The following is a 24,681-nucleotide window of genomic DNA, read 5'->3' on the forward strand; positions in this document are numbered from 1 at the left end:
TTTTTGAGACAAGGTGTTGCTCTGTCACCAGGCTAGAGTGCAGTAGTGTTCACTGCAGACTCAACCTTCCTGGCTCAAGCAATCCTCCCATCTCAACCTCCCAAGTAGCTGGACCACAGGCGTGCACTGCTATACCCCAATATTTTTTTCTCCTCCTCTGCCCCAGTAAGTTTTTTATTTTTTGTGAAAATGAGGTCTTGCTGTGTTGCCCAAGCTGGTTTTCAACTCCTGAGCTCAATCAGTCCTCCGACCTCTGCCTCCCAAAGTTTTGGGATTACAGGCGTAAGTCACTGCTCATAAGCCCCTCAGCCTTATGTATATTGTTTGAGCTTCACAACAACTTTTTGCAGTGTCTGTATCTTCACAATTTACAGTGGAAACTGAGGCTCAAAAGCTTAAGGGCACACAGTAAGAGATGGAACAGGTGTTTAATTCAGCTTTTTGAGTTTAAATACTATTTATTACATGATCCATTTAAAATTAATCAGGTCATATCCCTCTGTACTCACAACCTGCCAGTAATTCTCATTCACTGGAAAAGCCACAGTCCTTATACTGCTCTACAAAGTCCCATATGAACTGCTTTATAACTCTTGATTTTATCTCCTTCTCTTCTCTCCCTTGCTTATTTTACCCCAGCCATATTGCCTTTGTTTGCTGTCCCTGAGCACCTTAGCTCCCGTACCAGGGCTTTTGTACTTGTTATTCCTTCTATGTAGAGCACTTTTCCCTGAGTAGCCTCATGGCTTGCTCCTGCATCACTTTGAGATTTTTGATTAAATGTTCCTTTTGGGCCCGTTATGGTGGCTCATACCTATAATCCCAGCGCTTTGGGAAGCCGAGTAGGGAGAATCACTTGAAGCCAGGAGTTCAAGGCTAGTCTGGGCATCATGGTGAGATGCTGTCTCTATGAAGCAACAGCAACAACAACAACAAATTAGCCAGGCATGGTGGCATGTGCCTGTAGTACTAGTTACACAGGAGGCTGAGTGGGGAGGATCAGTTGAGCCCAAGAATTTGAGGCGGCAGTGAGCTATGACTGTGCCACTGCACTCCAGCCTGGGTGACAGAGCAAGACCATGTCTCTTAAAAAAAAAGAAAAAAGTGAAAAAGAAAAGTTACTTTTTCAGTTAGGCACTCCCTGACCATCCTATTTTATAAAATCTTGCTTTTATTTTCCTTCATACCACTTATTTGACAGAATAGATAGTTCATTTGTTTATTGGTTGTGGCTATCTCTTTGTAAAATGTAAGTGCCACAAGGAGGATTCGTTTTCCTTTTTGATTTTTCTACATTGAATACTTTTTACATTGTAAATGTATAAGAATACTTTCTACATTGTAAGCACTTAATAATTGTTGAATAGGTGATGTACCAAAATTAGGATTTTTTTTAGGTTAAGTGTGTTCCTGAGACCATGCCTTTTAACTGTTTGTATAGTGTGCCCTAACTGAAGAGGCACTATAATATAGCGCATTGGTTTTCAAAGTGTGGTCTGCGGACCCCCAGGTGTCCTTGAAACATTTTCAGTGGATATGAATCAAAATTTTATGTATTTATACTAAAATGTAATTTCCCCTTCTTAGCTGTTGTTCTTTGATAAGTGTACATTGTAGTTTTGGTTTTTTATATTTTTATAATTTTTTGAGACAGAGTCTTGCTCTGTCGCCTCGTGCTGGAGTGCAGTGGTGGGATCTCAGCTCACTGTACCTTCTGTCTCCTGGGCTCAAGCAGACCTCCCCGCCAGTTTCCTGTCCAGCCCAGGAGTTCAAGACCAGCCTTGGCAACACAGCAAGACTCCATCTTTACAAAATTGTTTAAAAATAATTTTGAAAATGTGGAATAATGTTTACCACTGATCTGTATAATTCTAGAAAAGTGGCTTCGAGGCTGTACACCAGAATACGAATAACTGTCTCTGAGTAGTGAGATTTCATGGGGGACATTATATTTTTTCCATCTTTTGGATTTTCCTGTATCTTTCTGATTTTCGATGATGAGCATACATTTCTTTTGTATTCCAATAAAGCTTATGTTGGCCGGGCACAGTGACTCACCCCTGTAATCCCAGCACTTTGGGAAGCTGGGGCAGGTGGATCACTTGAGGTCAGGAGTTCAAGACCAGCCTCGCCAATATGGCGAAACCCCATCTCTACTAATAATACAAAAAAATTAGCTGGGCGTGGTGGCCCATGCTTATAATCCCAGCTACTTGGGAGGCCTAGGCAGGAGAATTGCTTGAATCTGGGAGGTGGAGGTTGCAGTGAGCCGAGATTGCGACATTGCACTCCAGCTTGGGTGACAAGAACAAAACTCTGTCTCAAAACATACACACACACACACACACACACACACACACACACACACACACAAAACAAAGCTCATGTTAAATTGTGTGTATGTACGTACACAGGTAGGTACAGTTAAAAGAGGGAGAAAATGGGTGGAAGCATAATGATTAGAAGATAGAGCTGTTAATTTGGGACCTCTGCAGTCAAAGTGCTGTACTGACCAAGCAATGCATGATAAGGAGGCACTCCATCCCATTAAACTGTTCCCTCTGACCAGTTGAGTTTGTATAAATCTCTTTTACATTTTTGCCTTTGTTTCTATTTTGTAAGATTTATTGAAATTTATCTTTGCAGTGTTTGTGTTAGGCCATGTTCTTGGCAGAGCTGAAACTCCTTCCTGTGTACACTCATTTACTCTCAATTTGCTGAACCTCTCAAGTTTTCTATCAAAAAACAACACACTAAATTTTTTGTTTGTTTTTGTTGGGTAAGGATAATCTGATTTCTTGTAGGCATAAAGTGGTGGTGTTAGTATAAAATGTTTTAATTATTTCTTTGTGTAGCTTTTTTTTTTTTGAGCCAGGATCTCACTCTGCTGCCCAGGCTGGAGTACAGTGACATAATCACAGCTCATTGCAGCCTTGACCTCCCCTGGCTCAGGTGGTCCTCCCACCACAGATTCCTGAGTAGCTGGGACTACAAGTGCACATCACTAGGCCAAGCTAAATTTTTTTTTTTTGTTTGAGAGACAGGGTTTCACTATGTTGCCCAGCCTGTTTTAATTATTTGAAAGTGCATTTCTGTAATATATTTTGTTCATTGACTGTAGGGTGTGAAAATTGTCCTTAACAATTCATATATGCTGTATCTTTCTGATTTTCTGTTTTTCTGTTTTTCCTTGCAAATAGGATCTTGAGGAATTAAAATATTAATTAAACTTGATTTTCTGAACTGTTATCTTAGTGTATTCTCTTGGGAATCAGTAAGATTCTATTCCTCAAATCAGTGCCATAAGACTAATTTATTTGGTTATGTAAAGAACTGAAAACTTCGGTATCAGCATTAATTAGGTTACTCAAACAGATAGTATGTCCTTATTCTTCTAACACCTTGCTACTCAAAGTGTGTTCCAAGGTCCAGCAGCCTTTGTATCACCTGGAAGCCTATTAGGAATGCAGAATCTCAGACTCCACCTCAGACCTGCAGAATCACAATTTGTGTTTTGAAAAGATTATTTGTGGGATGCAGTGGCTCACAGCTGTAATCCCAACACTTTAGGAGGCCACAGTGGGCAGATTGCTTGATGTCAGAAGTTCGAGACCAGCCTAGGCAACATGGTGAAACCTCATCTCTACAAAAAAATGCAAAAATTAGCCAGGCATGGTGACACACACCTGTTGTCCCAGCTACCTGGGGGGCTGAAGTGGGAGGATCACTTGAGCTTGGGAGGTCAAGGCTGCAGTGAACCGTGTTTGTACCACTGTATTCCAACTGGGCCACAAAGTGAGACCCTATCTCAAAAAAAAGATTGTTACATGCATATGAAAGTTGAGAAGTTCAATTCCAAAAGATATTTTATTTTTATTTCCCAAGATGCTATGAGATGTGTTGGATTTATATGTGGGATTTATATGATATCTAATTAGTATGGAAGAATAGAGTAAAACAGGAAACAAAAATACGAAGCTGTGCCTAGTATAGTGCTCTGTGTTAAATAAATGTTCACAATTTGACAACTTTTTTTGTTTTTGCCATTTTTCTTGATTTTTCAAAGAAAGAACGAATAGGCTTATTTTTGACATTCTAGAATGTTTAAGTAGGAAGGATCTTAGACATGACCTGATAACAAACCTTGGTTTTACAGGTAAACAAACTGGGGACTAAGAATGTTAAGTGACTTACCCAAGATCATATAGCGTGGACTGCCTGTGACCTGATTTTCAAACTACTGATCTTTGTGCTACCCCTCTGTGTTGCTGAAGGCCATCTGTTGTTAGTTGGTTCTATTGGTGTTGGTTGAAACCATCCTGAACACACCTGTGACTGGGCACAGTGGCTCATGTCTGTAATCCCAGCACTTTGGGAGGTTGAGGAGGGTGGATAACTTGAGGTCAGGCGTTGGAGTCCAGCCTGGCCAACATGGTGAAACCCCGTCTCTACTAAAAAAACAAAAATTAGCCAGGCATGGTGGTTTGCACCTGTGATTCTAGCTACTTGGGAGGCCGAAGCAGGAGAATCGCTTGAACCCTGGAGGCGGAGGTTGCAGGGAATTGAGACCATACCACTGCACTCCAGCCTGGGTGACAGAGTGAGACCCTGCCTCAAAACAAAACAGAACAACCATCCTGCACAATTATGAGTGAGAGTAAATCCAACACATCTCACAGCATCTTGGGAAAATGATAAGACTCACTTTTCTTCTTTCCCTTCACTGTGAACTCATGTAATAACTTCAAAGAAAGACATTTCCCTGCTGTCTGGAAGTTGAACTCCTACAAACTGGTAGAGCTTGCTGCTCAGTCCTGTGCTCTCTGAGCTGAGGGAAAGGTGTGGGGATTTTCTGTTCTACTGAAATGGCAGGATTGTGTCATGGCAGTGGTTTTGAGTGTTTAGAGGTAGTGTTATTTTAATTAGTTTTCTAACTCTGGTTTAAATAAAAACTTACAAACCAGGAAAGAACTGGCTATCTGTATGTTAAGAAAATTAAAAGAGGGCTGGGTGCAGTGGCTCACACCTGTAATTCCAACACTTTGGGAGGCTGAGGTGGGTGGATCACGAAATCAGGAGATCGAGACCATTCTGGCCAACATGGTGAAACCCCGTCTCTACTGAAAAATACAAAAATTAGCTGGGTATGGTGGCGTGCGCCTGTAATCCCAGCTACATGAGAGGCTGAGGCAGGAGAATCACTTGAACCTGGGAGGTGGAGGTTGCAGTGAGCCGAGATTGCACCAGTGCACTCCAGCCTGGGCGACAGAGCAAGACTCCATCTTAAAAAAAAAAAAAAAATAGAAGAGGAGAGAGAGAACATTGACTCTCACCTTGTACCATACACAGAAATTCATTTGAGGTTGGGTGTGGTGGCTTATGCCTGTAATCCCAGCCCTTTGTGAGGTCAAGGTGGGCGGATCACTTGCGGTCAGGAGTTGGAGACCAGCCTGGCCAACATGGTAAAACCCTGTCTATACTAAAAATACAAAAATTAGCCAGACGTGGCGGGCACACATAGTCCCAGCTACTTGGGAGGCTGAGGCAGGAGAATTGCTTGAACCCAGGAAGCAGAGGTTGCAGTGAGCCAGGATCACTCCCCTGTACTGTAGCCTGGATGACAGAGTGAGACTCCATCTCATAATTAATTAATTAATTAATTAATTAATTCAGACTGTGGGATGCTACTTAGCAACTTTTAAAAAGGGACAAACTTTTTAGAAATAAAACACCCTGAATGACTCTTGAGAATTATTCTGAGTAAAAAAAGCCAATCCTAAAATGTTACATATTGTATGATTCTATTTATGTAACATTCTTGAAATGACAGAATTATAGCTATGAAGCACAGATTGGTTCTTCATATTGTCAGGGCCTGTGGATGGTGTGGGGCTGAAAGTAGATGTGGCTATAAAAGGTCAATGTGAGAGATCCTTAGGGTGATGGAAATGTGTATGTTGACTGTATCAGTGCCAGTGTTCTGGTTGTAATATTGTACTGTAGTTTTGCAAGATGTTACCATTGGAGGAAACTCAGTAAAGGATACATGAGCTCTTTGTATTATTTCTTATAGCTACATGTGAATCTATAATTATCTCAGAATGAAGTTTAAAAACTGCAGACAGTTTAGCAGCTTTTCAAAAGGTTAAACATAGATCCTGTGACCTAGCAATTCCACTTCTAGATATATATCCTAGAAAATTGAAAACATTTGTCCATGTAAAAATACACACACAAATGTTCATAGCAGCATATTCAAAATAGCTAAAAAGTGGAAAAACCCACATGTCTTTCAGTTGATGAATAAACAAAATATGGTATATCCATACAATGGAATATTATTCACTCATAAAAAGAATACTGTTGATATATGTTATAAAATGAATGAACCTTGGTTGTGTGTGGTGGCTCATGCCTATAATCCCAGTACTTTGGGAGGCCAAGGCAGGTGGATCACTTGAGCCCAGGAGTTTGAGACCAGCCTGGGCAACATGGTGAAACCGTATGTCTACTAAAAATACCAAAAAATTAGCCAGGCATGGTGGTGTGTGCCTATAGTCTCAGCTACTCTGGAGGCTGGGGCACAACAGTCGCTTGAACCTGGGAGATGGAGGTTGCCGTGAATGGGGATCAAGCCATTGCATTCTAGCCTGGGTGACAGAACGAGACTCAGTCTTAAAAACAACTACAAAAAAATGAATGAACCTTAAAAACATTTTCCAAATGGAAGAAGATAGACACAAAAGGCCACATATTGTGTGATTCGGTTTAAATGAAATGTCCAGAACAGGAAACGAAGAGTAACTGATGGATACCGGGTTTATTTTTGGGGCAATGACAATGTTCTGGAATTAGATAGTGGCGATAAACTATGGAATTATGCACTTTGAATGGTTGAACTTTATAGTATGTGAATTATATCTCAATTTTTCAAATTGTATGAGGAAAAAAATTCAGGTTTCTCTAGTGACAGCAGATCAGTGATTGCCTGGGGCTGGAAGTGGAAGGAGAAATTGAGTACAAAGGGACACAAGAAAACCCTAGGGATGAAAATACATCTCTTGATGGTCATGGTTATACAGGTATATGCCATTGTCAGAATGCATTGAATTGTACACTAGGTGAAGTTTATTGTGTCTGAATTGAAGTTCAATAAAGTTAGTTTTTAAAACTTGTAATAAAATTGTCTCTAGTTGTTGTAAGCTTAAAATGACCTTTAGGTTAAAATTCTCTTATCTCTTATTAATTATAAAGCCAACAACTATTGCAAAAATTACCTCATGGAGTCTGACTTCCATTGCTAGTTTCTGTTCCCACGTTTCTATCCAGTTTCCAAAGTGAAACTAGATTGATCACTTTTACCCAGACTCTGCTCTTAGGCCTTTGTGCTAGCCTGACTCCGTTACTGTACTTTTCAGAACCCATGAGTGGGTGTGATTGTTCTAACTTTTTTTTTAAGTTTATGGAACATTCTATTGCTTTTTTGCTTTATGTACAACAGAAAAATGTCTAAATTTGGATATAACAAATCAGGGTGATTGCCTTTCACCTCCACTTTGGAGTGCTTTGAGCCAGTTTGGACACGAGGAGGTTGGAGTTAAAATGACTCCTGAAGGAAGTAAGCAAGCATGAGAAGAGAGGGCAGCACTGGTAGGTAATGCTAAAACAAAACCAAGTGTGTGAGCTTCTTTTCTACCTACATCACCTTCGTCTCTCAACCCTGATCTTTTGCCAAGAAGTGAACTGATTAAATGAAATATACAAAACCTTCCAAGGTTTGAGAAGAGTTCTAGAGGGTGGTCTCTAAGTGAGAAGGACCATCTCTATAGGTGACCCTGAGTTTTATCCCCAAATTTCCTTCTACCCCAGTGTACCCATCCTCACTCATTTTTCGGGTCCCACCAAGCCTAAACTCACTCAGGGGTAGTTTTACATTTAAAATTCTGCCTCACAAGTGGACACATCTTTTTTATTGTTTCCCTTAAGCATAGATTAGACTAACTTTATTAAAAGAGACCATGCAGTAGCATCCCTTGAGACCGGGAGGCAGAGGTTGCAGTGAGCCAAGATCCTGCCACTGCACTCTGGCTTGGGCGACAGAATGAGACCCTGCTTCAAAAAAAAAAAAAACAAAACCCAAAACAAAACCACCACCACCGACAACAAAAGCCTCCAAAACAAAAATCATGAAAACATAAAAGAGACATATTTCTAGAATGTGGAATTCTAGAATTCTAGGAATTCTAAGTGGATTTTGTAAGAATTCCAGCAAAAATAAATATATTTAAAATAATAATAGGTAACACTTAGAGTTTACAGTGCATGAAGAGGAAAGACAGACACTGTTTTGTTTTTTTCTGTACTCTACTACTCCTTTCAACACTCCACCTCTGATGATATCAGATGTGTGGTCCCCACCCCCCCAACAACCAATTCTCCAACCATCTGGACACTAACTGGGTGTTCTGCAGTTTAACTCAATTTTGACACTAATTCCTTGGAGTTAGTGCAGACCCCCCAGGTTAAGGGCTCAGGCCCACAAGATTGCCCCCAACTTCAGATGGCGGTCGATAGTGGTGGATCCTCAGATTATCCATAACTTCTGTCTGACTTGGCTATAAATCAGAGGTTTCCACAGCCCCCTCCTCAGGTTGGATCATTTGCTAGAATGACTCACAGAACTTATGAAGCCCGTTTACTTAAATTTGTCAATTTATTATAAAAGATATAACTCAGGAACAGCCAAATGGGAGAGAAGCATAGGGTGAGCTATGAGGGGGTTGTGTGGCGCTCCCATGCCTTCTCTGGGCATACCCGACCCTCCCAACACTGCCTGGGTTTATCAGTCTGGAAGCTCTCCGAACCCTGTCCTTTTTGGTTTCTTTGGAGTCTTCATCATGTAGGCATGATTAATGACATCATTGGCCATTGGTGAGTAGGTCAATCTTCAGCCCCTCTTGCCTCCCCAGAAGTCAGAGTATTGTGGGGCTGCAAGTTCTAATCCTCTGATCATATGATTGTTTTCCCTGGCAACCAGCCTTCATCCATAAGGGTTTTCCAAAGTCAGCTCACTAACATAAACTCAGGTATGGTTGAAATGGACCTGTTATGAATAACAAAAGACGACCTCTTTTACCTTTGTTATTCTTAGGAAATTTCAAGGTCCAATTTTAGGACCTCAGTGCCAGGAATGAAGACAAAGACCAAATATGTATTTATTATAAATCACAACATTGCAATGTGGCAGACAGTGTACCAAGTTCCTTACGTGTATTAACTCTTACTCTTTGCAACAACTATGTGAGATAGATGCTCTTATCCCATTTTGCAGATAAGGAAATTGAGGGACAAAGTGGATTTGAAACCTATCCAGTGCTACACACTTAGTAAGTGGTACAGCTAAGATTGTATCCTGCTGGCCTGGGTTAAGAATCTATGCTCTTTACCTCTATACTATATTGCCTTTCACGTGAACTTCAAGCCCTTTTTCAGACCCTGTGTGTTAGCTCTTGATAGACTGTTCTAACTTGTCTAGGTTCCTTTGCTCCGTTCTCCCAGTACTTAGCCTGCCTGACTTTTTAGTCCCCCTTCCCTCCCTGTTTGATCTTTCCCTGCCAGAACACTATAACATACATGTAACAAACAAAAAAAAACCTTCCAACTTTTTCTTCTCTTAGAATATGTATTTTAAGGGGCCAGGCACAGTGGCTCACACCTGTAATCCCAGCACTTCGGGATGCCGAGGCAGGAGGATTGCTTGAGTCCAGGAGCTCTAGACCAGTCTGGGCAACATAGTGAGACCCCCATCTCTACAAATAATGAAAAATTAGCCAGGCGTGGTAGTGCACACCTATTGTCCCAGCTGCTCGGGAGCTGGGACAGGAGAATTGCTTGAGCCCAGGAAGTTGAGGCTGCAGTGAGCTGTGATTGTGCCACTGCACTCCAGCCTGGGTGACAGAGTGAGAGCCTGTCTCAAAAAAAGGAAAAAAAAAAAGAAAAAAGAAAAAAATTATGTTGTCCTAGACATTCTTTCTGCATAGCAGTGGCCCTCTTTTTTAAAAAATAAATTCGACATTTAAAAAAAGCTCTTAGAAGACGAGCCCTAACCTTTGCATAGAAGCTTCCTTGTTTTTAACTGTGACTCTTGTACCTGTTCACAAGGATTAGGAGGGATGCTATTTTAAATTACAGTGTAGTAATATTTCTGACTCTATACCTGTGGCCAAAACCAGTGTCATATGCTTGAAACTAAGCAAAACTTCTAGTGTGTCTTGCCATAAACGTACATTAGACATTTTTTCCGTTGTAGCTAATAGTTTCTGTGGGTTGGAATTAAAATTAAACCTGTATATCTTTAGAGTAGGAACATTTGCTGTGTGAAGGTCCTTGTTGGCTCTGGTAAGAAAAAAGTTCCCTTGCTTATTCTCTTCTGAGAAGGCTTTCAGAAACTTTTCTTTTTTTTTCCTTGAGACAGACTCTCGCTCTGTGTCCCAGGCTGGAGTGTGATGGTGCAATCTTGGCTCACTGCAAACTCCACCTCCCAGGTTGAAGTGATTCTCCTGCCTCAGCCTCCCAAGTAGCTGGGACTACAGGCACCTGCCACCACAGCCGGCTAATTTTTGTATTTTTAGTAGAGGCGGGGTTTCACCATGTTGCCCAGGCTGGCCTCGAACTCCTGACCTCAAATGATCCACCCACCTTGACCTCCCAAAGTGTTGGGATTACAGGCATAAGCCACTGTACCCGGCCCAGAGGCTTCTTAACAGCTGAGTTTTATATCAGTTCAGTCAGTCCTTGAGATGTTTGCAAATAATCTTCCATTGCTTTATCCTGAAGATCCTCTTGCATGTAGGCTTTTGGTCAACTGATTCAATATTACTAAATATATGTTTAATCCCAACTAAGGTAGGTAGTTTGGATGTTTTTAGAAAAGTTTAAATTTGAGGAAATAGTATATATATGTATATATGTACAGAATCTGTCACGTGCTAGATGTTGCATGAAAGTTGTTTGAGAATCTGCCGAAAATGTGGTTGCTATCCGCACAAGGATTCTGGTTTAGGTAGTTCAGAATAAGGGGTGAAATAATATATAGTCCTGCAGTCAATACTTGTCCTTATATACTGGTAGGCAAGTTTCCTAATATGCATGGCTCCATTTTCTGTGTTCCTGCCTACCTCTTCAACTTTACCTGCTGCTGTTTTCTCTTTGCTTTCTAGGTTCCATCTGCCTCTCTTTGTTTTCTAGGTTCCTTGGCCTCCTGGGTTCAAATGATTCTCGTGCCCCAGCCACCCAGGTAGCTGGGATTACAGGCGCATGCTACCACGCCGAGCTAATTTTTGTATTTTTAGTAGAGATGGGGTTTTGCTGTATTGCCAGGCTGGTCTTCAACTCCTGGCCTCAAGTGATCCACCGGACTCGGCCTCCCAAAAGGCTGGGATTACACACGTGAGCCACCACACTGGCCTAGTATGTGATTATTTTATGAGATTTTTGGGGGTTCTTAAATGTATTTTTTCTCACTAGACTGTAAATGCTACAAAGGCAGGAATCTTATTTTTATTGTGTTAGCATTTTATATCCAGGATCTTATTAGGGTGCTTGATACATAATAAATGCTGAGTAAATTATGTTAACAAATAAAAGAAACGAATATGAAATATTGGAGAAGGCTGGGCGCAGTGGCTCAGGCCTGTAATCCCAGCACTTTGGGTGGGCGAGGCAGGTGGGTCACAAGGCCAGGAGTTGGAGACCAGCGTGGCCAGTATGGTGAAACCTCGTCTCTACTAAAAATATGAAAAGTAGCTGGGCATGGTGATACGCACCTGTAATCCTAGCTACTCGGGAGACTGAGGCAGGAGAATCGCTCGAACCCAGAAGGCGGAGATTGCAGTGAGCCGCTGTCTCTTATACACATCTAGATGTGTATAAGAGACAGCTGCAGTGCAATGGCGCGATCTTGGCTCACTGCAACCTCTGCCTCCTGGGTTCAAGTGATTCTCCTGCTTTAGCCTCCCGAATAGCTGGGATTACAGGCACACACCACTATGCCCAGCTAATTTTTGTCTTTTTAGTAGAGACGGGGTTTCACCATGTTGGCCAGGCTGGTCTCGAACTCCTAGTCTCAGGTGATCTGCCCGCCTCAGCCTCCTAAAGTGCTGGGATTACAGGTGTGAGCCACCATGCCTGGCCTGCAGGAAGTTTAACAGCCCAAACTCAAACCAAGAGTTTTAGTGTTTTAGTATTTCTGCTGCTTGTCTGTTAATTCTTACCTCCTGCATCTCAGAATACTTCTAAGGTTTCCAAGATTGACAGTTTTTGTGAGAGATTTGGTACTCCTGAAAACTTTTGGCTTAGAATACTCAGTTTCAAAAATTGTTTTCATAAGCTCATCAGATGGCTTTAAACTTGGTGTAGTGGTAGTGGGATGAAAGTGCCATAAACAGACTTTACTCGTTGGAAAACTTTCCTTTCTTCTAATTATTTTGTTACTTTAAGCTTTCTAGATTGTGTTACCTAGAAATTTCTTTTCATACCAAAATAGTTATATAAAATAAAATTTGGAAAATTATAGTTTAACAAATGCTCTTAATTAATCATGATAAAAGTGGATCAGTTAAAGTTTACAAATTACTTTTAGGATGCACGTTGCTAAGTGGTGGTGTTATGGGTATGAATTTCTTAGCTTTTCAGGATGTCATCCTTTTAGCCCTGTAGCTAAATATCAAGAGGCTACATGTTCAACCATAAAACATTAGCCTCTGCCAACATTACATCAGCTCCACAAAACCTCACTGGCTAATTATCCCTTGGGACTAGGACATGGATTTGGCAGCTTGTGAAAGCTGCTTTTTCCAATTTCTCCCTTACTGGCTGTGACATATCCCAAAGGAATGAAGTTGAGAAATAATCATCTTTCGAAAGCTCTCAACCTCTCATTCCCACAGTGGTTCTCATGGTTAGGGATAGAAGATCCTTTCTTCCACTTGAGGAATCCCTTTAGCTTATGATGTATTCTTTCAGTAGTAACCGAGTGGAAGGGTGATGGCAAGGATCCTCATTAGGTATGTTTCCAGGTAATTGTCTATAAGGAATTTAGTGCTTTTGTTAGGATCTTCTTTATATTACCAAAATTGAAGAAGCTGTAAGACCAGCATCAGAATCCACGTGTGGTTATCATCTGTGTCCATTGACATTTGCTGTAAGAATTAGTGTTGCTCATTTTGCATCTCCTTTTGATGAGCACCTGTAAAACAACTTTTTTGAGGACACTCTTGGATAGCAAAAAGAACTGTATGATCTTAATCTCTTTTAGCCTCAGTTTATTTATCCTAAAATAAAGATATGGTACTTGCCCTGTTTTCCTAACAAGGGATTGTAAGGATGGAAGGAGATGACACATATGAACTAATGTCACAGTGACCTACTAGTCACCCTATATAGTGGGCCCATTCTAGGCCTCATCTTACCTGTTCTATGTTCACTCCTCATTCTGTGCTACTCAGGGTTCTTTGCATAATCTTGGTTAACCTAAGCATAAAATTATTGGAAAAGTATTGGATAGTGCACAGCCTTAAAAGGAAGGCTGAATAACACAGTTCAGAAAATGAGCAGAAACTGAGTGAGGCAAGACAGAGGGAAGACCATGTAGTGGGACCAGTCGGCTGAGGACTCTATCTCTAGCACTGCTCACTGGACCTTCTCTGCCACTGTTGCTGGCCTGGTCTCCCATGAACATCTGTTACTGTTGGCACTGCCACCAGTAGGCACTTGCCACAGTGCCATGAATAATTTCTGATTATATTTTCCACCTTTGTGTTATTCTTTCAATATTCAAAGATCTACATAGGAGGATCTGATTGGCTTGGGTTATATACTTGTGAACTAGATGCCAGGAAACAGAGAGGGAATTTCTGTTACTCTCAGTTCCTGTAATGGGAAAAGGTGACTGCCTTCCCCCATCTTAGAATTTCCTCCAAATAAGAACGGTATTCAAATGTGATGTGTGTATCTGTATCTATATCCCTGACCTGTTTCCTGAGTTCTTGATTCAGTTAATCCACTAATTCTTCCCACCTGGATATCTAGATGACTAGCGTGCATTTAAAACTGATATTGCCATTCCTGGTGACTACCCCCTAACCTGCATTTCCTCATTTATAGTGCCAGATGCCCTAGCCAGAAAATTAGGAGTCGGTCTCAATTCCTCCTTTCTTGTTATACTGGTTGTATCTATTTGGCTTGTGAGTTCTCTAGCTTTTACCTCTACCTTGAATCTCTTATATTTTGTCTCTCCGCCCTATATCATATTGTTAGCATTTTTCTCTGTGGTTTCAGTGATCTTGTTATTGGGCTCCCTGGCTATAGTTCAACTCTCCTCTATTCAGCTGCCACGATACGTTTGCTAACTACCAGTTCTAATAATTTTCTTTCTCCTGCTCAGAATTCTTCCATTTCTTGTGGGGCAAAACTTAAACTATTTTATTTGGTCTCTGACTATGTGGTTATATCACTTCCAAACTCACAGTCCCCAGCAGTACTGACCAGCTTTTGGTTCCTAGAACACTTTGTGCTTTTTTAAAAAAAGCACATATATTCCTTTGCATGTAATCTTTCCTCTGCCTTTGCATTTAATCGTTCCTCTTTCTGCTTGCCAGCCTTCTGGCCTCACTTCAAGGGCTATCTCCTGAGATGTGTGCTGTCTTTGATTCCCCCAGAAACTTCGGTGCCCCTTCTGCTGTGCTCTCCTTATGTTTACTGCATGCCGCCAAAGAGCGATTGTTTGCTGCATTTTCATTCCTAGCAGGTCTCATCATTGGAAGTATGGCCCCTTTAAAGCAGGGGTGGTATCTAATTTCTGTATTCCCAGTTCCTAACATATAGCAGGTACATAATAATTTTTATTTAATGATTCAGTGAAAGCACTTTGAGAAGTAAAGCACTGTACACATGATATTTTCATCACTGGCATTTTCTTGTAAGCATTTAGGACCTTTTTAACTCCAAAATTCTGTTATTTGTTAATCTGTTTCTGGGGGAACATTTTGGCTTTTATGTCAATCAATTATTTACCTTCAGGTGGCCAGAGGTCCAAGAACCCTACCAGCCCCTCACATGAGCTTGCCTTCTTTGTGATCAGCCTTATGTATTCCTTCACCAAGAAGTTGATTAAATGTACTTTCCTTTAGTTTTCCCAACCTCTCACCTAATGTACATTTTAATCCTGAATCATGATTTGCTTCATGTGTGACACCATTCCTTACCCCCAGCCACTAATTCAATCACTTTAGTTGTCCTACTTATCGTAAATTATACAGTGGCTGGGACCTTACACTGTATTGGTACTCTAGAGATTATCTAGAGAATCTAGAGACATATCTGTCAATTTGACTGGATTGCTGGTTCTGCAGTTCTTTTTCTCTCATCCCACAGCTCCCATATGGGTTCTGTACTCCCACTGGGGGCCTTGACAGAGCAAACAGTATTAACCTCACTTTTTTTTTTTTTTTTTAAAGTACTTGGCTGCTGTTTCTTGATTTACTGCACTGGGAAGAATACGTTTTGATTTGTTTTTTTTTTTCTTGTTCCTCCCTCTGAGGGAGCCTGCGTCATTGAGAAATGTTTAACCTCATGGCCTTGCACTGGGGCTGGAAATTTGCCTAAGGGAACTTGAAGTTGGCAGTATTTTTACTCAAATTCCTCCTTATGAGGAGGGGGATTTCAGCATGACCTGCCCAAACAGGAAAGATGTTGGGAAATTTTTAGTAGCAAAGCTGTTGCCATTAGATTACTGAAAGTATTTGAAGAGGTTTCTGGACATAAGCTTAGGTATTTTGAATTTCTACTAGGAGAAAGCAGTAGCTTCTATCAGGTATAAACAAAAATTCAGGCCGAGAAGCTTAGCTTTTCGGTTGTGTGGTATATTGTTATAAGAAAACTTTGACCAGCTGGATAAGAAAGAGAAGCTTACCAGAAAGTTTAGAAAGTCTCGCTTAGGGAAAATAGACTCAGGTTGAGGCAAATCTCTTTCCGCTATGGGGAGAATTTGGCTTTTTATCAATCCTGGATTATCCAAAGAGTAGGTCATAACAGGGATATTTTTGGCAAATCTTTCTTTCAAATACTTAATGATATTGGTATTATATTCTATTTACAAAAGTACTTAGTTGACACAAACAAGATATTTGCCCAGTAAGAGTTAGAATGGATGATCTTTTGTGCCCAGTGATTTCCCTAAACAGGAAGGTGTGAAGGAGGAAATGTTTAGAATGTGACTACCTCTCCCTATTTTAATCTTTGTATCACAAATGAGGAAAAGTTGTGTAGTTGTTTGCCAGTATGAAATGATAAGCTGAGCGGGCACTGGGCGCTGGCAAGGGAAGAATTGTACAGTTAAACAATTTGTGGTGGCTTTATGACTTCCTAGAAAATTGGAAATAGTTACTCAGTACTAAATACAAATACAAATAATCTTGCCCACTCTGAAAGATATTGTCTACCTTCTTTTCTTTCTGTGCAATGTATTTTCTGCTGTTAGCATGGACATTTGAGGGTTGAGCTATTGATACCAGCACCTTGTTAAAAGCTACTGTGAACACAAGGAGAAGCATATGATAATCTCAGAAACCAAGTTCTTTTTTTTTTGGGTAGAGACAGAGTCTCGCCATGTTGCCCAGGCTGATCTCGAACTCCTGAGCTCAAGGGATCCTCCTGTTTTGGCCTTCAAAAGTGTTAGGATTACAGGCATGAGCCTCCATGCCCAGCCAGAAGCCAGACTCTTACTTCGCAAAAAAAGTGTCCTCAAACCACAGCTACTATGGAAAGAACATATTACTAACGTTCTTCCACCTTAAAGAAACTTCTAAATGAGAGACAACCTGAATTGTGAGGCCAGAGATTTTAGTATGAACGGAATACATTGTATCTATAGAAAGTGGTAATGAGTGTAAATAAATTCTTTTTTTTTTTTTTGAGATGGCATCTGTCTCTGTTGCCCAAGCTTGAGTGCATTGGCATGATCTCAGCTCACTGCAAGCTCTGCTTCCTGAGTTCAAACAATTCTCCTGCCTCAGCCTCCTGAGTAGCTGAAATTATAGGCGTTCACCACTACGCCCAACTACTTTTTTTGTACTTTTAGTAGAGATGGGGTTTCACCATGTTGGTCAGGCTGGTCTTGAACTCCTGACCTCAAATGATCTGCCCACCTCGGCTTCCCAAAGTGCTGGGATTACAGGCATGAGCCACTGTGCCCAGCATGTAAATAAATCTTATTGGGAATAGACAAACCCATTTTTTTTTTTTTTACATTCTATCAGAATCTGTGATTTACTTGAATTTTTGTTATTAATCAAATTGGGGACGAATCTAATTGTCTTCAGTTGCTGCTAGGAGAAACTTATTTTTCCCTAGAAGTCACTATGCTAATCTTAGTAACAGCACCTGTGCCCAGGTACTGTTCTATGTGCTTTATATATAAATCAACTCTTTTTTTTTTTTTTTTTTTTTTTGTTTTTTTAGATGGAGTCTCCTCTCTCTTGCTCTATTGCCCAGGCTGGAGTGCAGTGGCTCAATCTCAGCTCACTGCAACCTCTGCCTCCCGGGTTCAAGTGATTCTCATTCCTCAGCCTCCTGGGTAGCTGGGACTACAGGTGTGTGTCACTGTGCTTGTCTAATTCTTGTATTTTTAGTAGAAATGGGGTTTTGCCATGTTGGCCAGGCTGGTCTCGAACTCCTGACCTCGTGATTCACCCACCTTGGCCTCCCAAGTGTTAGGATTACAGGCGTGAGCCACTGCACCTTGCCTAAATCAACTCCTTCAATCGTTGAAATAACCCAGTGGTTCTTAATCTAGGACAATTTTTTTTTTTCTTTCAGAGAGGGCCTTGCTCTGTCACACAGGTGGGAGTGCAATGGCACCGTCATAGCTCACTGCAGCCTTGACAGGCTCAAGTGATCCTCCCACCTCAGCCTCCCTAGTAGCTAGGACTGCATGTACCCTTCTTATTTTTTGTATTTTGTTTGCCATGTTGCCCAGGCTGGTCTCGAACTCCTGGGCTCTAGTGAGCCATGGTGCCCAGCTGGGAAGTTTTTTTTTTTTTTTTTCTTTTTTGAGATAGGGTCTCACTGTGTCACCCAGGCTGGAGTGCAGTGGTGCAATCACTGCTCACTGCAGCCTCGAACTCTCGGGCTCAAGTAATTGTCCTACCTCAGCCTCTGGAGTAGCTGGGACTACAGATGCATGCCGCCACGCCTGGCTAATTTTTTTGTACTTTTTGTAGAGATGGGTTTTTGCCTTATTGCCAGGTTGGTCTCGAATTCTTGCACTGAAGTGATCCACTTGCATGGTCTCCCAAAGTGCTAGTTTTACAGGTTTGAACCACCATGCCTGGCCGAAGGAGAAGTTTCTAAGATGGTAGTATGCTTCTCTTGGAGCATGGTAGCTTTTAACAAGGCGCCAATAGAGACTGTAATGTATCCTACTCAGAACTCACCAACCATAATAAGCAGAATCAGCATTTATTATATGTGGTCATTGAAGAATTAAAATAATGGTGTATTCAGCAATATTTCATTGATATATTTTATAGAGTACTTTTTGTGTGGCATATATGCTTGCTGGTAGCTAGTACATTTGGTTACCTGTTTGCTAATAGTGTTCATGCTATTGTATTGTTAAACTCTCCTTAAACAGTGAAAATGGTGATAAATGGAGGGTCATTAGTTTTAGAGACATGGTATATAGAAAAACAGTAGTTGACAAATGCAGCAGTTAGAATGAGCTAGTTGAATAAAGTCATGACTTATCACCCCCTGTTTAGAGAATTGTTATTTTTTTTATATTTGCTTAACATTCTTAACAAGTAGGTGGGAATAAGTCCCTGAACATCCAGCCTCGTTCGGTGCTGAGGAAGCCACATCTCCTTCAAATGCCAGTGAGACGTAAATTTTAAGATATTGGGGATAAATGCCGCAGTTTCTTAATAGTAAAGAGCTTGGTGTTCAGTTCCCATTAATGTGTAAATACTGCATAAAACTGAGTTATGTTGGGAAATATAAGTGTGCATCTGTGCACAATCTTATTTTCTAGACTCCTTGGCAAATTACTGCAGAGATCATTTTTGTGGGGAAGTTTACTACAGTGGGAAGTACATCACATTCAAGAATGGATTATATTTAATATACTATATTTTATCAAAGAATTGGTGTCATAATGCACTGTATTTTTAAAAAATTTATTTATTTATTTATTATTATTTTCTGAGACGGAGTCTCGCTCTGTCACCCAGGCTGGAGTGCAGTGGCGCGATCTCGGCTCATTGCAAGCTCCGCCTCCCTGGTTCATGCCATTCTCCTGCCTCAGCCTTTCGAGTAGCTGGGACTACAGGCACCTGCTACCACGCCTGGCTAATTTTTTGTATTTTTAGTAGAGTCGGTGTTTCACCATGTTAGCCAGGATGGTCTCGATCTCCTGACCTGATGATCTGCCTGCCTCAGCCTTCCAAGGTGCTGGGATTACAGGCGTGAGCCACTGCACCCTGCCAATGCTCTTTAATAATAGAATCTATGTTATATCTACTTTTTCTTTATAATTGTCTTAGTTCATTTTGTGCTGCTGCAACAGAAACCTGAGACTGGGTAATTTATTAAGAACAGAAATTTATTTCTCATAGTTCTGGAGGCTGAGAAGTCTTAAGATCAAGGAACCAGCAGGTTTGGTTGTCTTGTGACGGCTGCATCCTCTGCAGGGGAAGAACGCTGTGTCCTCATACGGCATAAGGCAGAGAAGGGCAAGCCACCTGAAAGCTGTGTGAAGCCTCTTTAATAAGGACTTTAATCCCATTCATGAGGGAGGTTCCCTCATGGCCTAATCATCTTTTAAAGACCTCACCTCCTAATACTATCACATTGACAACACCCGCACAACACCTGAATTTTGGAGGGGACACATGCAAACAAACCATGCCATTACTTGTTGAACAGTAAGATTAGCTACCATGTTTTGACTGCTTCCCTTGTATTGGGCACTTTAAGTAGTTACCTCATTTCACTCCAATAGCAATTCTTTAAGATAAGTCAAATTTTACTTTGCGAGAAACTGGAACCTAGCTGATACATGCCGAAGTTAGAGTTTAAACCGTTGACCTCAAAACACCTGCCTACTAAACTCATGTAGTCTCTTGATTAGATATAGTATGAGAGAGGATGGATAAGACTCATAGATAGTTTTTTTAACTGCATTTTGACATAAATGTTGATCCCTACAGTCTAGAAGTTGTATTACCAGGGGCTAATTTTGAGTTTGAGGTCTTTCCATTTCTCTTTGCCTGAAAGTTGGCAATGATGATAAATTTCTAAGAATTCAGTAATTTGTGAGTATCTGTTGAAAGACAGTGGACTAGATGCTGTGGATATCTGATAATGTGTATTGAGTATCCATTGGATAGAGCTCTGTTTTGTGACCAAAAAAAAAAAAAAAAAGAAACAACATGGCTAATCCTTTTCCTCAAAGAGCTTAGCATTCAGTTGGGGATAGATATAGTCATTATGCTACAAAATAAGAGGAAACTTTATGCTGAAGGTATAGTAGGTATGAGGGATCAGCTTTTTGAAGTTAATCAGAAAAGGTTTCTAAGTTTTAAGCCATGTTTGTAAGATGATGGACGTGAAGAGGTGGCAGAACTGAGTTTCCTCAAAGATACTGTATCCAGAGAGTTCATTCCAATTTGGAATGTTTCATAATTTAAAAAAGAGTGGCCTTTGTCATACATCTTGAGGTTCATTCTAAGTTGAGGATTCTGTTTGATCAAACCCTTTTCAAGGCTCTCATTTACATAAGTAACTGAAACTTCTTTCTTTGTCATTTAGACTGCTTACATTTGTGTGTGTGAAGTTTAAGATCTGATTTCAGAAAATAATTTTCAGTTCCTTGTTTTCATAAAGATATTAGAATTAGAAGTAATGTTAAATTGTTTCTCACCACTCACCTGGTTTTATTAATGAAAAACGGTACTAACAGAAAGGCGGATGTGATGTACTGACATGTTTGAAACCAGCCATGGCCTAATTTCTGATTAGATATAGCATTTATCTTGAGATTATCTGAGAATTTAAGTCTTTTTATTTTTTTAGAGATCAGGTCTTCCTCAGGCTGGAGTACAGTGATGTGATTATAGCTTAGTACAGCCTTGAACTGCTGGGTTCCAGTGATCTTTCTGCCTTAAATTTCTGAGTACCTGGGATTACAGGTGTGAGCTATTATGCCCAGGTACAAGAACTTGAGTCTTAAGAAATTTGAGAAGTCTAGGTTAATTTTTTTTCAGCCACAAGACAATTAGGTCGTCAGTTTTGAATTTTTATATCTAATTTTCAGTTATAAAATTTTTTTTTCTTAAAATAAACTTATGCAGAGAAGGCTCATCATCCTCAGTTCAGTTTTGAACTCTCTTAACTTTAACGTTTACATTTAAAACTGTGAAATTAATAATTTTTATATAAATTTAACTGAATCTTTTGAATTAGTCTATGAAGTTTCAGGCAGTTTATTAGTTTTTAAGTATCCTGGGAATTTTTTTTTTTTTTTTAATCTTGAGACAGTCTTGCTATGTTGCCCAGACTGAAGTGCAGTGACACGATCTCAGCTCACTGCAACCTCCGCCTCCTGGGTTCAAGGGATTCTCCTGCCTCAACCTGCCTAGTAGCTGGGATTACAGGTGTGCGCCACCATACCTAGCTAATTTTTGTATTTTTAGTAGAGATAGGGTTTTGCCTTGTTGGCCAGACTGGTTTGCAACTCCTGATCTCAAGTGATCCGCCTGCCTCGGCCTCCCAAACTGTTGGGATTACAGGCGTGAGCCACTGTGCCCAGCCAGTATCCTGGGAAATACTGATCCCTTCTTTGCAGTACAGCCTTGATAAAGACTATTTGTTGTTGGTCAATAATATCAGAATCTGAAGCTAAGTATTTGTGATAAAGGACACTCCACTCTAAAAAAAAAAAAAAAAAAGTTATGGGCTGGGCGCAGTGGCTCACACTTGTAATCCCACTACTTTGAGAAGCCAAGGCTGGCAGATCACTTGAGGCCAGGAGTTCGAGACCATCCCAGCCAACTTAACAAAACGTTCGTCTCTACTAAAAATACAAAAATTAGCTGTGCACGGCAGCACATGTCTGTAATCGTGCCTGGCCCCCAGACTGCGTTTCTGATATTGTTGACAGTTCATAATGTGGAGAAATTAATTGTCTGGTGACATCCAGACCACTAAAAAAGAGTAAATGGTGATACATTATGGGTTGATCACACAGTTGTGGTGAAGCACAAATGAACAGATTTCTAGCCTTGTTAGCTCAGTTCTCCTGCACCTAAAGTGAAGAATGTGCCTTTATGGTTTCTTTAGACTCTTCTTGATGATAGCCAGTATAGCCTGAAGGCCTTTAAGCAGAATAGAGCAGTGCAGGGAGGCACAGGTTGTTCAAAAGCTTCACTAGCTGCTGGTTTCCCTGTGCATAGATGAGGGGGTGTGGGTATGTTGGGGAAGGGGAATGGGAAAAGTGGAGAAAGGGTAGCAAGTAGGTGTCCTCTGTGACACTAGGAAGCAAAAAAGATCCTAGTGTTTCCCGAAAGCGTGACAGTTAATCTACAGAGGACTATTTTCATAAAGGAGATTGTAAACCACCAGTAAAAGAAAGCAATGTGAAAGTACATTATTCTTTCTCTTTGTAGGCATAGACTTTTACTTTAATGAAGCATAAAAAAATCATAGACTGGGCTGGGCGCGGTGGCTCACACCTGTAATCCCAGCACTTTGGGAGGCCAAGGTGGGCAGATCACAAGGTCAGGAGTTTGAGAGCAGCCTGGCCAACATGGTGAAACCCTGTCTCTACTGAAAATACAAAAAATTAGCTGGGTGTAGTGGCAAGCACCTGTAATCCCAGCTACTAGGGAGGCTGAGGCAGGAGAATTGCTTGAACCCTGGAGGCGGAGGTTGCAGTGAACCGAGATTGCACCATTTCACTTCAGCCTGGGTAACACAGTGAGACTCGGTCTCAAAAAAAACAAAAACAAAAACATGGACTACTTGAAAATTGTGTCCAGGTTTTCTCTGCTTCTTAAATTCTTGTGTTTGGCCTGAAGTGTCACACCTGGTTTTAATACAAAGGTAAATTTATGGGGAAAGTTTAAGTAAAAGCAGTTTGACCCTTAAGGTATCTGGTCACAGAAAAGACATTTTCTTTTTGTGTTTCATGTATGCCTTCAAAATCTTTAAATGACCAGTGTTGCTTTCAGAGTCATTTGTAACAAACATTTTAAGAGATAGTTAAAACATTTTTGAGGATGTAATTATAGGGAGGAAGCAGTTTTAAAATTTGGTTAAAAAATTTTTTTTTTCACAGATAAAACAAGGAGGTATTAAAATTTTAAGAAAGATTTCTTTTGGCTTGAGAAATACGTTAATTTCTGTGCTTCTTTTCTCTTGGAAGGCATAATTACTCAAAGGTACAGCCAGTTAGGAAACTCTCCTTTTATCTTGGTTTTTCTGTTTCAGAAAGTTCTGCTTGTAGTCTGTGGTCAGTCCATAGTGTGCTCTGGCACCTCTGCTCTTCAGTTTTGTGTTCAGACTGCTTATCAGTGCTCTGTGTTGTCTGTGTTCTTTAAATGACTCAGTATTAGTCAGAGAATTAGAACAAGGAATCCTGGGAGAGATTGTGACTGGTTCCCTATTTTGGGTGATAGATTTTATTTAATTTACTAGGTCATGTAATGTAGGCAAGATGTTAACAGTTTGAGAAATCCTAAAGGAATGTAAGTTCCAAGCATGATATCTTTATGAGAAAAACGGTTGTGAATTCACTAAGATGAGAATTTAGAAATGTTAAACAGATCATTTTTATACCTTTCTTTCCCTTTTTTTCTACCCTGTAAATATCTTTGTCTATGTTGTGGGACATCATGGTCTGTTCTAAAAGTGGAAAATTAAAACTTAAAAGAGACGATTGGCTGAACATACTGTATACCCAACACACTGATTATTGATTGATAGATTAAATTCACCCTAAAACCATATGAATTTGGTGATATTATCTTTATTTTCAGGTAAGGAAATGAAAGCTCAGAGAGGGTTAAGTAACTTACTCAAAATCAGAGTTGGCAACAGGTGGTAAGAGCCAAAATTTGAACAAAGGTCTGTCTGATTTCAAGTGCAAATTCCCAGCCACTGTATCATCCTGCCTGTGGCCTGCTCCTGAGAGGTAGAGACTTTCACAGGTCTTGGCCAGACAAAAAGACATCTGGTTGGTTGTCTTGGGTGCTTTGATGGTTCATTTGTTTACTGTCTGTGTCTCTCTTCTCCCTCAGCACCTACCATATGCATGACACATACTCAATAAATATTTATTGAATGAGGCTAGGGACGGTGGCTCCTGCTTATAATCCTACCACTTTGGGAGGCTGAGGTGGGTGGATCTCTTGAGCCCAGGAGTTGAAGACCAACCTGCGCAACATGGTGAAACCTCATCTCTACAAAAAATGCAAAAATCAGCTGGGCATGGTAGATTGTACCTTAGTCCCAGCTACTTGGGAGGCTGAGGTGAGAGGATCGTCCGAGCCCAGGAGATCAGGGCTGCAGTGAGCCATGATCATGCCACTGCACTCCATCCTGAGCTACACAGTGAGACCCTGCCTC

General features: G+C 40.7%; 1 protein-coding gene and 1 long non-coding RNA gene across 4 annotated transcripts in view; one reads left to right on the plus strand and one right to left on the minus strand.

The window, feature by feature from the left end:
• MKL1 (megakaryoblastic leukemia (translocation) 1) overlaps positions 1–24,681 on the plus strand; it is a 188,867-nt gene that overhangs the window by 63,263 nt on the left and 100,923 nt on the right. The gene's annotated exons all lie outside the window — the stretch shown is intronic.
• LOC105538843 lies at positions 413–5,359 on the minus strand. Its single transcript, XR_001005972.1, has 4 exons — positions 4,195–5,359; positions 3,729–3,803; positions 3,448–3,643; positions 413–907 (listed from the first exon to the last, which is right to left on the minus strand). It is a non-coding gene; the product is annotated as an uncharacterized LOC105538843 (long non-coding RNA).

Source organism: Mandrillus leucophaeus, unplaced genomic scaffold (genome assembly GCF_000951045.1).
Source record: "Mandrillus leucophaeus isolate KB7577 unplaced genomic scaffold, Mleu.le_1.0 Scaffold2, whole genome shotgun sequence".
Lineage (NCBI taxonomy): Eukaryota > Metazoa > Chordata > Mammalia > Primates > Cercopithecidae > Mandrillus > Mandrillus leucophaeus.